This window comes from Delphinus delphis, chromosome 4 (genome assembly GCF_949987515.2).
Source record: "Delphinus delphis chromosome 4, mDelDel1.2, whole genome shotgun sequence".
In the NCBI taxonomy this organism is placed as follows: domain Eukaryota; kingdom Metazoa; phylum Chordata; class Mammalia; order Artiodactyla; family Delphinidae; genus Delphinus; species Delphinus delphis.
The window spans coordinates 22441500-22452413 of record NC_082686.1 but is presented as its reverse complement, the minus strand read 5'-3'; the positions used below and the strand labels follow the sequence as shown (position 1 = coordinate 22452413).

Sequence of the window (10914 nt, the reverse complement as noted above, 5' to 3'; positions counted from 1 at the left end):
TGTTATCTGAAGAGTTAATGAGCACAGTCCATATTCTATCATCTTGATTTCAGTGGTCCTTCTATTAAGTGATTCACAGTTTAACAGTGATCATACACTTCTAGTAAGAATTCAGTTAATGAAATGATCATTCTGGTTATCTTTAATTAACTAGAGCCTGGAATTTAAACACTCATGTTCTTGCCTGAATTCTTCTTAAAAATTTTCTGTGACTCCACACTGTTTAACAAATTAAGTCCAATTTACTTTTTCTAATATTTGTCATTGTTTGTTATTTGATCCCAATATATTTTTCAGGTTTATATTTCACTACAGTTATAACTTGCGAAGATTGGACTGTGGCATGCTTCTATGGAAAGGGGAGAAAACTGGGATAGATGGAACCAAGGGGTTTCTTTTATTCACGCTTGCATTCATTCATCTGCTCAGTATGAAGACAGACCTACTGTGAGCCAGGCATTTTGTAGGTGCTGGAGACACAATAATATAAAGAGATTATCATGCTTTGTTTGGAGATAAATAATTACAAATGCAATTGAATTACCAAAAGTTAATTGGAGGGGAGATGAGTATAAAAGTATAGAAAGAGAAAATGGTGTGGGCAAAGGATTAGAGAATTAAGAGAAAATAGCCCCTTTGTAGAAGGGAATTTTTTTGTGAAGGGACTTTTGAATGAATGACGGGGGTATCATGAGATGCTATAAGAAAGCTCAGCTTATAAAATGCTTCCTGAGCTAAAAATTTGGGCTTGAAATAAAAATATCTACATGGATTTTTGTGTCATATACTGAGATTGGTAGTACAAAAAGAAAATTTGTCTGGTGAAGAGATGATTTATTTTAGTTTGCTCAAGTTGAAATAAAGATGCAGTCATTGTTTCAAATGGAAATGCCAAGTAGTTCATGTACTGTATAATACTGGTACTTGATCTAGATTAGAGGTAAATTTTGGGACACAAGATCATAAAGATGGTAATAAAAGCCATGCTAGTGGAGATGGTTCAGTGAGTGTGTTTGAATGTTTTCTCTCATGTCAAAGTCCAGAGGTTGGCAGTACAAGTCTGGAAAGTTCTCTCAGGGTTCCAGAATTCACAATACTTCCCTACTTATTACTCACTGGACTTGACCACTGTGTTGAACAACGCGATGTACTTTCAGGTGCCCACCACTGAAGGATCTGTTTTCCCAGTTGTTGGTGAGCTGTGAACACACAGTTGTCAACCTCTGAGGGGTTACTTCAGCTGCAAAGAAGTTCCTCACTCAAGGTCTTATGCCTTCCCAGCGTTACCCACAGCCAGTGATTGATCAATACATGAATGTAAAGCTCTGGCCACTTTATCCCGCCATAGGACTATTTTGAAGGGCAAGTCTAGCTCCAAAGATCTCATAAGATTTCTGGAGGTTATTGTGGGACCTCCATCTCAGTTCAACTTTTCCCTCTGTCTAATCCTGTTTCCTTCTCCTAACTTCTAGTGTGGATGACCCAAATGGCAATATTAATAAATATCTTGCATGTTACACTTTATTTCAGTGTCTGCTTTAGGGACTCAACTTGTGAGAGTCTCCATTCACAAGGATTTCTCATGGTCCAGCATGGCATCTCCAGCTATAACCATTATGTACTCATTCCAGCCAGCAAAAAGGAAGGGAAAAAAAGGATATGGGTTAGACTCATTCCTTATTCATTTCAGTAGTTGCCAAGGTTATGCATGCTTATATCTTAGTGTCCTGAACTTAGTTTCAAAACTATACCTCTCTGAAAACTAGACTTACAAATATAACTTTTATTTTGGTTGGCCATGTGCCAAGATAGAACAGTCCCCAGGTAGAACAGTCTTTATAACATCCACCTTACCTCCTTCATTATAAGAAGCTGTCTTAAGCCTTGGCAAATCATCTCAGCAATGTCTGTGAATTCAAGTCTTGAGTATAAAGGATAGATGAAAAATAAGGAGGGTACATTCTTCAAATCACAGCTGAGTCTTATTATTTTTCCACAGAAAAATGTGACAACACCTTATTTGACTAAGCATTTCCTGATGTTGAAGCACTATTTTTTGTGTGTGTGTACTCATCTCGAAAATAAATTATTTATCTGGGTACAGATTTTTTTTTTTTACAAATTACATTAATGAGTTCTATTCTATATACTTTTACTGATTACATGCTATGTCTGAGGTGCTATACTAACCGTTAGGATAGGTGAAAAAGTTTTGCTTGAGTGACTTTAGATGACAATGAATTTTGAACTCCTGGGTTTACCATTGTCAAAAAGGAGACAACATTTTTCTTAGAATATGTATTGCTATGCATGATTGTGTCTAACGCCTAACTATGCTATATCCCATCAAGGGTGAAAATTCTAGTTGAAGAGATATTATATAAACATACAAAGAGTTAATTAACAAAGATGACAGCACATAATAGCCCAATTAGTGGCACATAGACAACTGAGACTCATGTCTTGATTAAGAACTTGTGAAGATCTGAATTGGCACAGTTGTCTTGCCACAATAAGCCATGTCAAAATATGGTTAGGTCTCTGTTTGCTAAGGCACAATTTTCCTTTCTCATTTGAAATTAAAGCTAAGTATATGCCACCTGCTCTTACTAATCTGTGATTTTAACAAAATATTTTAAACAGTATTTATGTTTTCTGCCATTGTTGTCTACCAATTGTAGAGTGGATCCAATCAGTCATGTCACACATACTTATAAAATGATCAATTATTTATCTGTCTATCTATAGTTTATATATATAGTTGTGTATATATATATATATATACACACATACATATACATATATATTTATGTATATATACATATACATATATACAAAAATATAAAGAATCCTAGACAATTTGTAGAGAGAAATATACATTATTCTCACTTCATTTTGGATATACCTGGTTCTTGATTTTCATTTGATCTCATGATATCCTGCTTATATTCCTACTCTTTCATCCATGGGCAAACCCTTGCTAGGTAGCGTTTTTGACAGAAAAGTGCTGTGGCTGGGATATGTCCTCACAGTTATCCATTCTTGGAGATTTGTGGGTGAAGAAAGTGACTGCTTTTAGAGTTTGAGTTCAGCCTTGTTTACCAAGGATTTGTAGAAGCATGATTTTTTGACACCATATGCTCCTTTAAGTATGTAAGTTCTTAATTATTAATGGTTTTCCTGACAGTTTCCTTTTCATACATTAAAGAGAAAACACATTAGATACTGTGTTACAGATTATTTTATGCCTTATATGCTGTGGTAGGCTGAATAATAGATCCTCAGAAGATATCCATACCCTAATCCATGGAACCTGTGAATGTTACCATATGGCAAAAAAAACTTTGCAGGTATTATAAAGTCAAGATCTAAATGCTATCACATGTACCCTTATATAAGAGATATTTGACACAGACTACAGAAGAAGAAAGCCATGTGAAGGAAGTAGAGGGAAGCAGAGTCAGAGAGAAAAGGAGCTATGCCACTGACTTTGATGATGGAGGAAGAGTCCATGAGTCAAGAAATATAACTCTAGAAGCTGGAAAAGGAGAAGAAACAAATTCTCCCTTAGTTCCTCCAAAGGGAGCTTGGCCAGGTGGACATCTTGGTTTCAGTCCAGTGAAACTGACTTTAAACTTCTGGCCTCTAGAACTGTAAGATAATAAATTTGTATTGCATTAAGCCATGAAGTTCGTGGTAATTTGTTATACCATGACATAGGAAATTGTATAAAAACTGCATGCTGTATAATAGTTGACCACAGTGAACTTTGTCCTTGAGGGCCATATTATATTTAAAGAATTAATTTTTATTTTGGTTTTAAAGGGTTTTTCTTGTTTGTTACCATAATTTTTCAGACAATACTCAGGTAGAATTTTGATAAAGAATTCTCATATATACTCAAGATAACTATCCTGTATATAGAATAATCCTACATTGAAGAAATAACCAAAATAAATGCTATTGCACACAGACAATGCATCTGTTACTCTGATGCAAAGAATTTAGGTGATATTCCTCTTCATCTTATCTCTTTGATTCTTGTGCAAGATTTGTGTCTAGATGTTTCTAGAACTCCATGGGGGATTCCAGAAACGTGTTTTTCTAAAGCACCACAATAAGTCTACATTCCATAGAAACTTTAAAAATCACAAGCATACATTTTCTAGTACTTTTCATGGAATCCATAATTCATAAAGAAATTATATATTACAAGGAGCAGAGTTGTTGTTTATTCATTTTTTCATGATTTTCTTATTTTGTTTTCCCTCAAGAGCTGTGTAGCATATTTTGGACACTCAAGCACGTAAAAAATAGCTTCACAAATTAAAGATTAAAATAAATAGAACTTAAATAGTTAGAGAAATTAAATGAGATTTTTAAAAGTTAACTTTTAAAAATCATAAGAATCCTATGGACACTAAAACATTCATTGCTGATAAATCATTTAATGATAGACTTTACTGCCTTCTCTGAGCTCCAATGTAGATTATGGTAATTACGATTAAAAATCCTTTTCCATTTAACATTTTATGATGACAAAAATCCTTTATTGGCCCATTTGAGAATTCATTCAGTCTTAGATTTTACCATTGTCTGCCTACTTAGCACAATGAAATGAATGCCAAATAATTGTATTATGATAGTGAAATATGAGCCTTATATTTTAACTTTAAAAGATTGAAGTGGTTAAGAACTATATTCTTCCTAAAAGTGCTTGAGACATAAAGCTGACCAGTAGATGCCATAGACTTCATTGAAAATGTTTCTCTTCCTGACCCCTTAATACACTTCCTTACATGTCTATGCCATTTTTTTCTTCTCAATACTCTGCTCCCAGTCCTTATTCTCAGCATATTAATTTATTGACTATCTTTCTGCAGCCATCCAGCTCAAAATGTTTTAGCTCCTTATCCCATAATTCCTACTGAAACTTCCTCATCTACTAGATTGTCTGTGATCTCTAATGAAAAGATGGGGTTTCTGATCTCATTTGCTCATGTCACAGAGAACACAATCCATTCACCATCCCTTCCCCAATTCTGTGCTTTAATTCTTTTTCTCCATCTGTTCTCTTCCCCCATCTCTAAATATGTTCTAGCTTGTCCTATGCTAAAAGTTATTTTTTCATTTAATCCTGACCAACTCTTTAAACTCTTTCTTTTCTTTCTCTGAAAACCTCTTGAAAGTACAGAATATCGTGTCGCTTTTGCTAGCTCATCATTCACTCACTACTGAAACTTTTGAAATTTGGTTTATATTTGGATCAGTTCTCATCTCTACAGACACTTCTTATTCCTTGACTGACTCTTCTTCCTGAGTTGTCTTGATATTCTTCTCTGTGCTATATAGAGCTTAATCTCTGACATTAAATTAAATAATATATGAGTTTAAATAAGATAATATGGGGTGGGATAGGGAGGGCGGGATAGGGAGGGTGGGAGGGAGACGCAAGAGAGAGGGGGTATGGGGATATATGTATACGTATTAGCTGATTCACTTTATTATACAGCAGAAACTAACACAACAATGTAAAGCAATTATACTCGAATAACGATGTTAAAAAAATAAGATAATATATGTGACAAGAACTCCAGCTACAACCTAAATATAAGAATGAATTATTATAATACATATTATAATTGTAATAACAATTATTATTATTAATAATGTTATTATTTCTACTTTCTTGGTTTAAATAACCCTCCAGTAGCTGAATTACAAATTTCTATTCTGATTTCTGGGCTAGGATTTAGTCCCACATATTACTTTTTATATCAGATATATTTCCACTTGTATAGCACACCTTTCAACAACTCAAACATAGCATATGTAAAACTTTTACTCATCACCCCCATTTCTTGGGGGAAAAATATGAAACAGCATTTGCTTTTTCTGCCTTCCTCATTTCTACTAATAGAAATCCTCACAGACACAAAATTGAAATGTGGACATTTTTTTGGACTTAAAAACAAGAACTCTGGATCCAAACTTCATGAGTTTGAATCCTGGCTTTGCTAGTTATCAGTTTTGTGACCTTGAGAAGTGTATTTATTCTTTTTGTACCTTAGTTTCTTCAGCTCAAAACTGTGAATAGTAACATCTCATGTGGCTGTTCTGTAGATTAAATGTATTAAAATACATAATACTTAGGAAAGTGGATAGCACACGGTAAGAATTATATATGAGTTTATTGTTATTATAATACCTTTTCTCCCTTAATTTCATCAGTCATAATTCTAATAATTTTATTAGTAGGATTTATGTTCTTACAAAAATAAAACTGAATTTAAATTCAGAAAATTTGAATCTATTCCCAATTCCAACTCTTTCTCAGTTTTTTGGCGAATCATTTAAATTTAAAGAAAGTTTTATTCTGTATGTTTCAAACAAAAGGTTTTATGTTATAATGCATAGACATTTCAACATTATAACTTGCATTTATCTCTTTTTAAAATAAATTGTTCTGAATCTATTTTTAAGACTTATTACCTCACTACTTAGAACAAGAAACTGTGTAGTAATACTGCCTAGTTTGGGGCCTTAACTCCATCACTCAAGATTAAGTGACTGCAGGTGAATTATTTTATTAACCTGTGCTTCAGTTCTCCCTTCTACAAAATGGTGCCAGTAGTGGTATCTCTCTTGTAGGGCTGTCAGAAAGATTGATGAGTTAGTTAAACACAACAGTGTCAGGCACACAGTAAATGTGCAATGCAATTCTTATTATTAACACACTTCCATGTTCCTTCTTCTAATCCATTTTCAGTATATGCTAGAAATAGAGGTTCCTTAAATCAATAAATGTGCCTGACAGAAATGAAAACAGGTCAAGATGAAATTTCTACTTTAACTTTTTTCTTTATTCATCAATTGAAGATCACCTATATCATTTGATTTTATATTTTAATATGTACAACACTTTCAGTGACTTTTCCAGTAAAATCAGGGTTGACTTAAAAAAAAATAAAGCAACTGCATGCATTTAATTTTTAAAGGCAATTCCATTTTGATGACTGCCCTCAACATTTTCAATGTTTTTAAAGTCCTTCTTTTAAAAGAGCACGTGAAGCTTCGAAATAATGTAGAAAACTCTCATAATAAATAATTATTTTTAATATAAATATAACATCAATTCCTTCAAGCCAACTGAAACTATTATAACATCATTTCACAGCAACCCAGTCATTTACTGCTGTAGCAGAATTTTTTATCTGTTTAAGAGGAATATTACATGAGTTATTGATAGTTCAGTATGTTAGAAATATATGATCGGTTTGACCTAAAAGATAAAAAAGGTCACATTTAAATTGCAAAATTATTTTAATAAATCTTTCAACTTTTAATTGATTTCTAAAGTTCCCTCTAAGTCATGCTGTTGTTTTCTTATTTTACAAGCCTGTTATATGTTGTGTGTTATTTAAATTTTATCTCATTCATCATGTATCAGTTAGAACACAAAAAAAGTCTATTGTTTAGGTCATCCTGCATCATTCTCACACAGAGTATTGAGATAATTAAATTAATCTAATTATTTTCTAATCTTTGTTTCATATAAAACTTCTAATTTTTATCTTATTAAATCCAAAAGTCTTCCCAGTATGACTACTAGCAATTATTTTCTCTGCCTGGAGTAGTTCAAAACTTTTACATATACTTTTACTTTTTCCTCTTCCCTTGAATTTGTTTTCTCCCACACTCAAAAATTTGAAAGAAAAAATATTTTTTTAATTGGATGAGAACTTGAAAAAGAAAATCAAAGCCTGCTTTTATTGATTCACTGATAGACTGACCCGAGATTTGGAAGGGGTGTTTTGTTCATACAATACTCATCATCAAAGCAAACTGAAAAGACAAAGGTGTCTGAAATGGCTTTACACTGACATGACACCTTAATTCGTTAAGGAAACAGACTGCTCACTAACCACCTTCTCATTTCATGTTTTTTACAAACTCCTCTCGTTTCTTTTTTTTTTTTTTTTTTTTACAAACTCCTCTCGTTTCTTGATGGAGGCTTTCAGCTCAGAAATGGCCTTGGCAATCACCTTCTCTTCAAACGGGGGAGATTTTGCCGATGCCTAGATTCTTCTCGATGCCCTTTCCCCCCAGCATCGACGGTGTGGAGAAATATAGACGGTCTGTTTTCTTGGGACTTGATGAGGGAACATTCGACAGCTTTTCAGTTCATCGCATCCACGAGGGAGAAGACAAATCGGCGGGCTCCGGCGTACACCGTGGACAGGGTGGCAGGGTTTGTTGTGGCCTTAGCCTTGCCCACCTCCGTGCCAGCCTCCTGGATCCACCCGGTGTGGGTAGTCAGCAGGTCCTGGGGAAAGTCCACTTTGGGGGTGCACTGAGATCAGGGGGATGATCCTCCCAGCATGGCCGCCAATGACAAGAACGTTGACTCGAGCCGGTCCACACCCTTCAGTTCGGCAGCAAAAGTGTTGGCTTGGACAATGTCCAGGGTTGTCACCCCAAAGATTTTACTAGGGTTGTAAACTCCATGTTTCTTGAAAACTTCTGCTGTGATTGGGATGGTGGAGTTAACTGGATTTGAAATGACGCAGATCATGGTCTCGGGGCTGTGCGGGCACAGGCAGCAGTCACGGTGGCCAGGATTGTGGCGTGGGTGTTGAGCAGGTCGTCCCGTGTCATGCCTGCTTTTCTTGGGACTCCCGCGGTAATAGCCACATTGTCGCAGCCCTCCGGGCAGTCTGGCAGCTGCCCAGCTCCGAGGTGGCCTTTCACCATCGCTCTGGTCTCGATGTGGCTCCCATCGGCAGCCACTCCGGGTGTATGAGCAATACCGTGGAGGGTCGGGCGGCTCACCAAGGGGCCGCTCTTCAGGAGAAGTGAAAGCGGCTGCCGGATTCCTCCAAGCCCCCAGCACGGTTGCTTTAGCACTGTTCTGGGCTGAGGTGCCAAAGCTGCGGCGGAGAGCGGCGCCCGCAGGCCAGGCAGTGGCAGGCGGGGCGCGGACCAGCACGGGAAGGAGCCTGCGAGGGACAAAAGAAGAAAGAAAATTTGATATTTCTATTTTTATTTACTACTATATTGCAAAAGGAAAGTCTCTGTAAGGAAACATGTGACTGAACAAACTTTGTCCCTTGTAATTCTTACCTGTTTTGTTTTACCAATGTAGTCCAATAATACTCATGTGTATTTACAGATGCAAAGGTAAGTACAAAGATCAACGTGGTTCAATAAACCCGTGACTGCTTAGAAAATCATTAAGTAATTTGGAGGCATATGTTATATTGCTAATGAGTATTTAGTTATTACAGAATTTTAATGTTAAGATTATTAATATTTTTAATATAACTTCTTAACAAATATCTTCAGCAAGGTAGAAAATATTATTCCAGTTTTTCTGCATTAAAAGTAAAGTCATAATGTGTTCCCAATAAAAGGCACCAATGTTCTTTGGAGAAATGGCTGATTCTATATTTGGGACAAAGTACAAGATAAGCATGTAATATGTTGTTCTAGGAAGCAAGTATGTGTTCAAATTCTGATGTGAAAGTGTGAAAAGGACAAGAAAATAGTGAAAAGGTGTTCCCATGGGCCAGACTTAATACAGATTGTGTATTTAAAAAAAAAGAAAAACACAGAAAGAAAAGGATTGAGGGTAATACATTATAAAAATTCAAATAACAAAAGTTTTCATGGATCCATAATGATTTTTTTTATTTTTTATTTATTTATTTTTTTTGCGGTACGTGGGCGTCTCACTGTTGTGGCCTCTCCCGTTGTGGAGCACAGGCTCCGAGGCCATGGCTCACGGGTGTAGCCGCTCCGCGGCATGTGGAATCTTCCCGGACTGGGGCACGAACCCGTGTCCCCTGCATCGGCAGGCGGACTCTCAACCACTGTGCCACCAGGGAAGCCCCATCATGATGTTTTAACAAAGAAGGAAGGAGGGTAAAGAAAAAGCTCTTCTTTACTTGACAATGAAAGCTAATATGCAGTGAAAGAATGAGATAATTGGAAAGATCACTATCTTGCCACCCTTTGTGCCATAATCATCAATGAAGCTAAACGACTGGGTAAAATGTTGTTGGAGAACAGGATATTTATAACATATTTACCACATCTTAAAGTATCACCTTACAAATTATTGATGGCAAAAAATGAAAGATTTTCTACAATGAAGAAATCTGGTGGACAATACCATATCCAAGTGATTCAACTTAGCACAAAAATGAGACACAATTACTTTATGTATTGATACCTACGTATGTGAAGCAATGAAAATACATGTCACCTCTGTAATGCTTTCTGCAATGAAGCTTCATCTAGTTATAATCATGAGGAAAAATCACACTTATCCAGATTGTGTGATATTCCATATTAGAGGCTGATTATACAAGTGGACAATGGTTGACCTGCAAACTAAAGAATGCCACTTGCCGTCTGTTTCTACAAGGATGAAGTCACTAGCCAATAGAGTCACTACCTTTAACACACCCTGAAAGGAGTTCAGGGCAGTGATCAGGAATGAGGCACTCGATGCTCTGGGAAAATCTGGCTGAACAGGGCTTTAGATAGATATTTTCAGAAGAAAATTTAAGGAACACAATTTCTTGCATCTTCTTATACCTAGGAAAGCAGTAAAATCACTAATGGAGACATTTGCTCTTCATGACTAGCATAAACCTTCTACTGAGATGTATAATTGATTGCAAGTACCCCCATCACCAAAATCATGTATATACTGACCTCCTTCCCCACCACCTCTTCAGAACAGTTCCTCAGAGCTATCTGAGAGGCTATATCCCGGGCTACAGTCCTCAGTAAGCCACAAAGAAAACTGAATTCACAGCTCTCACATTGTGCTTTTTTTTTTTTTTTTTTTTTCAGTTCACAGACCATCTATAAAAGTAGAACTTTCACCCACAATCTGCAGCAATG

General features: G+C 35.9%; 1 pseudogene; it reads right to left on the bottom strand.

Annotated features, from left to right (window-relative positions):
- Positions 1-7946: 7946 nt before the first annotated feature.
- On the bottom strand, positions 7947-10592 carry LOC132424352 (malate dehydrogenase, mitochondrial pseudogene; annotated as a pseudogene).
- Between the last annotated feature and the right edge of the window lie 322 nt (positions 10593-10914).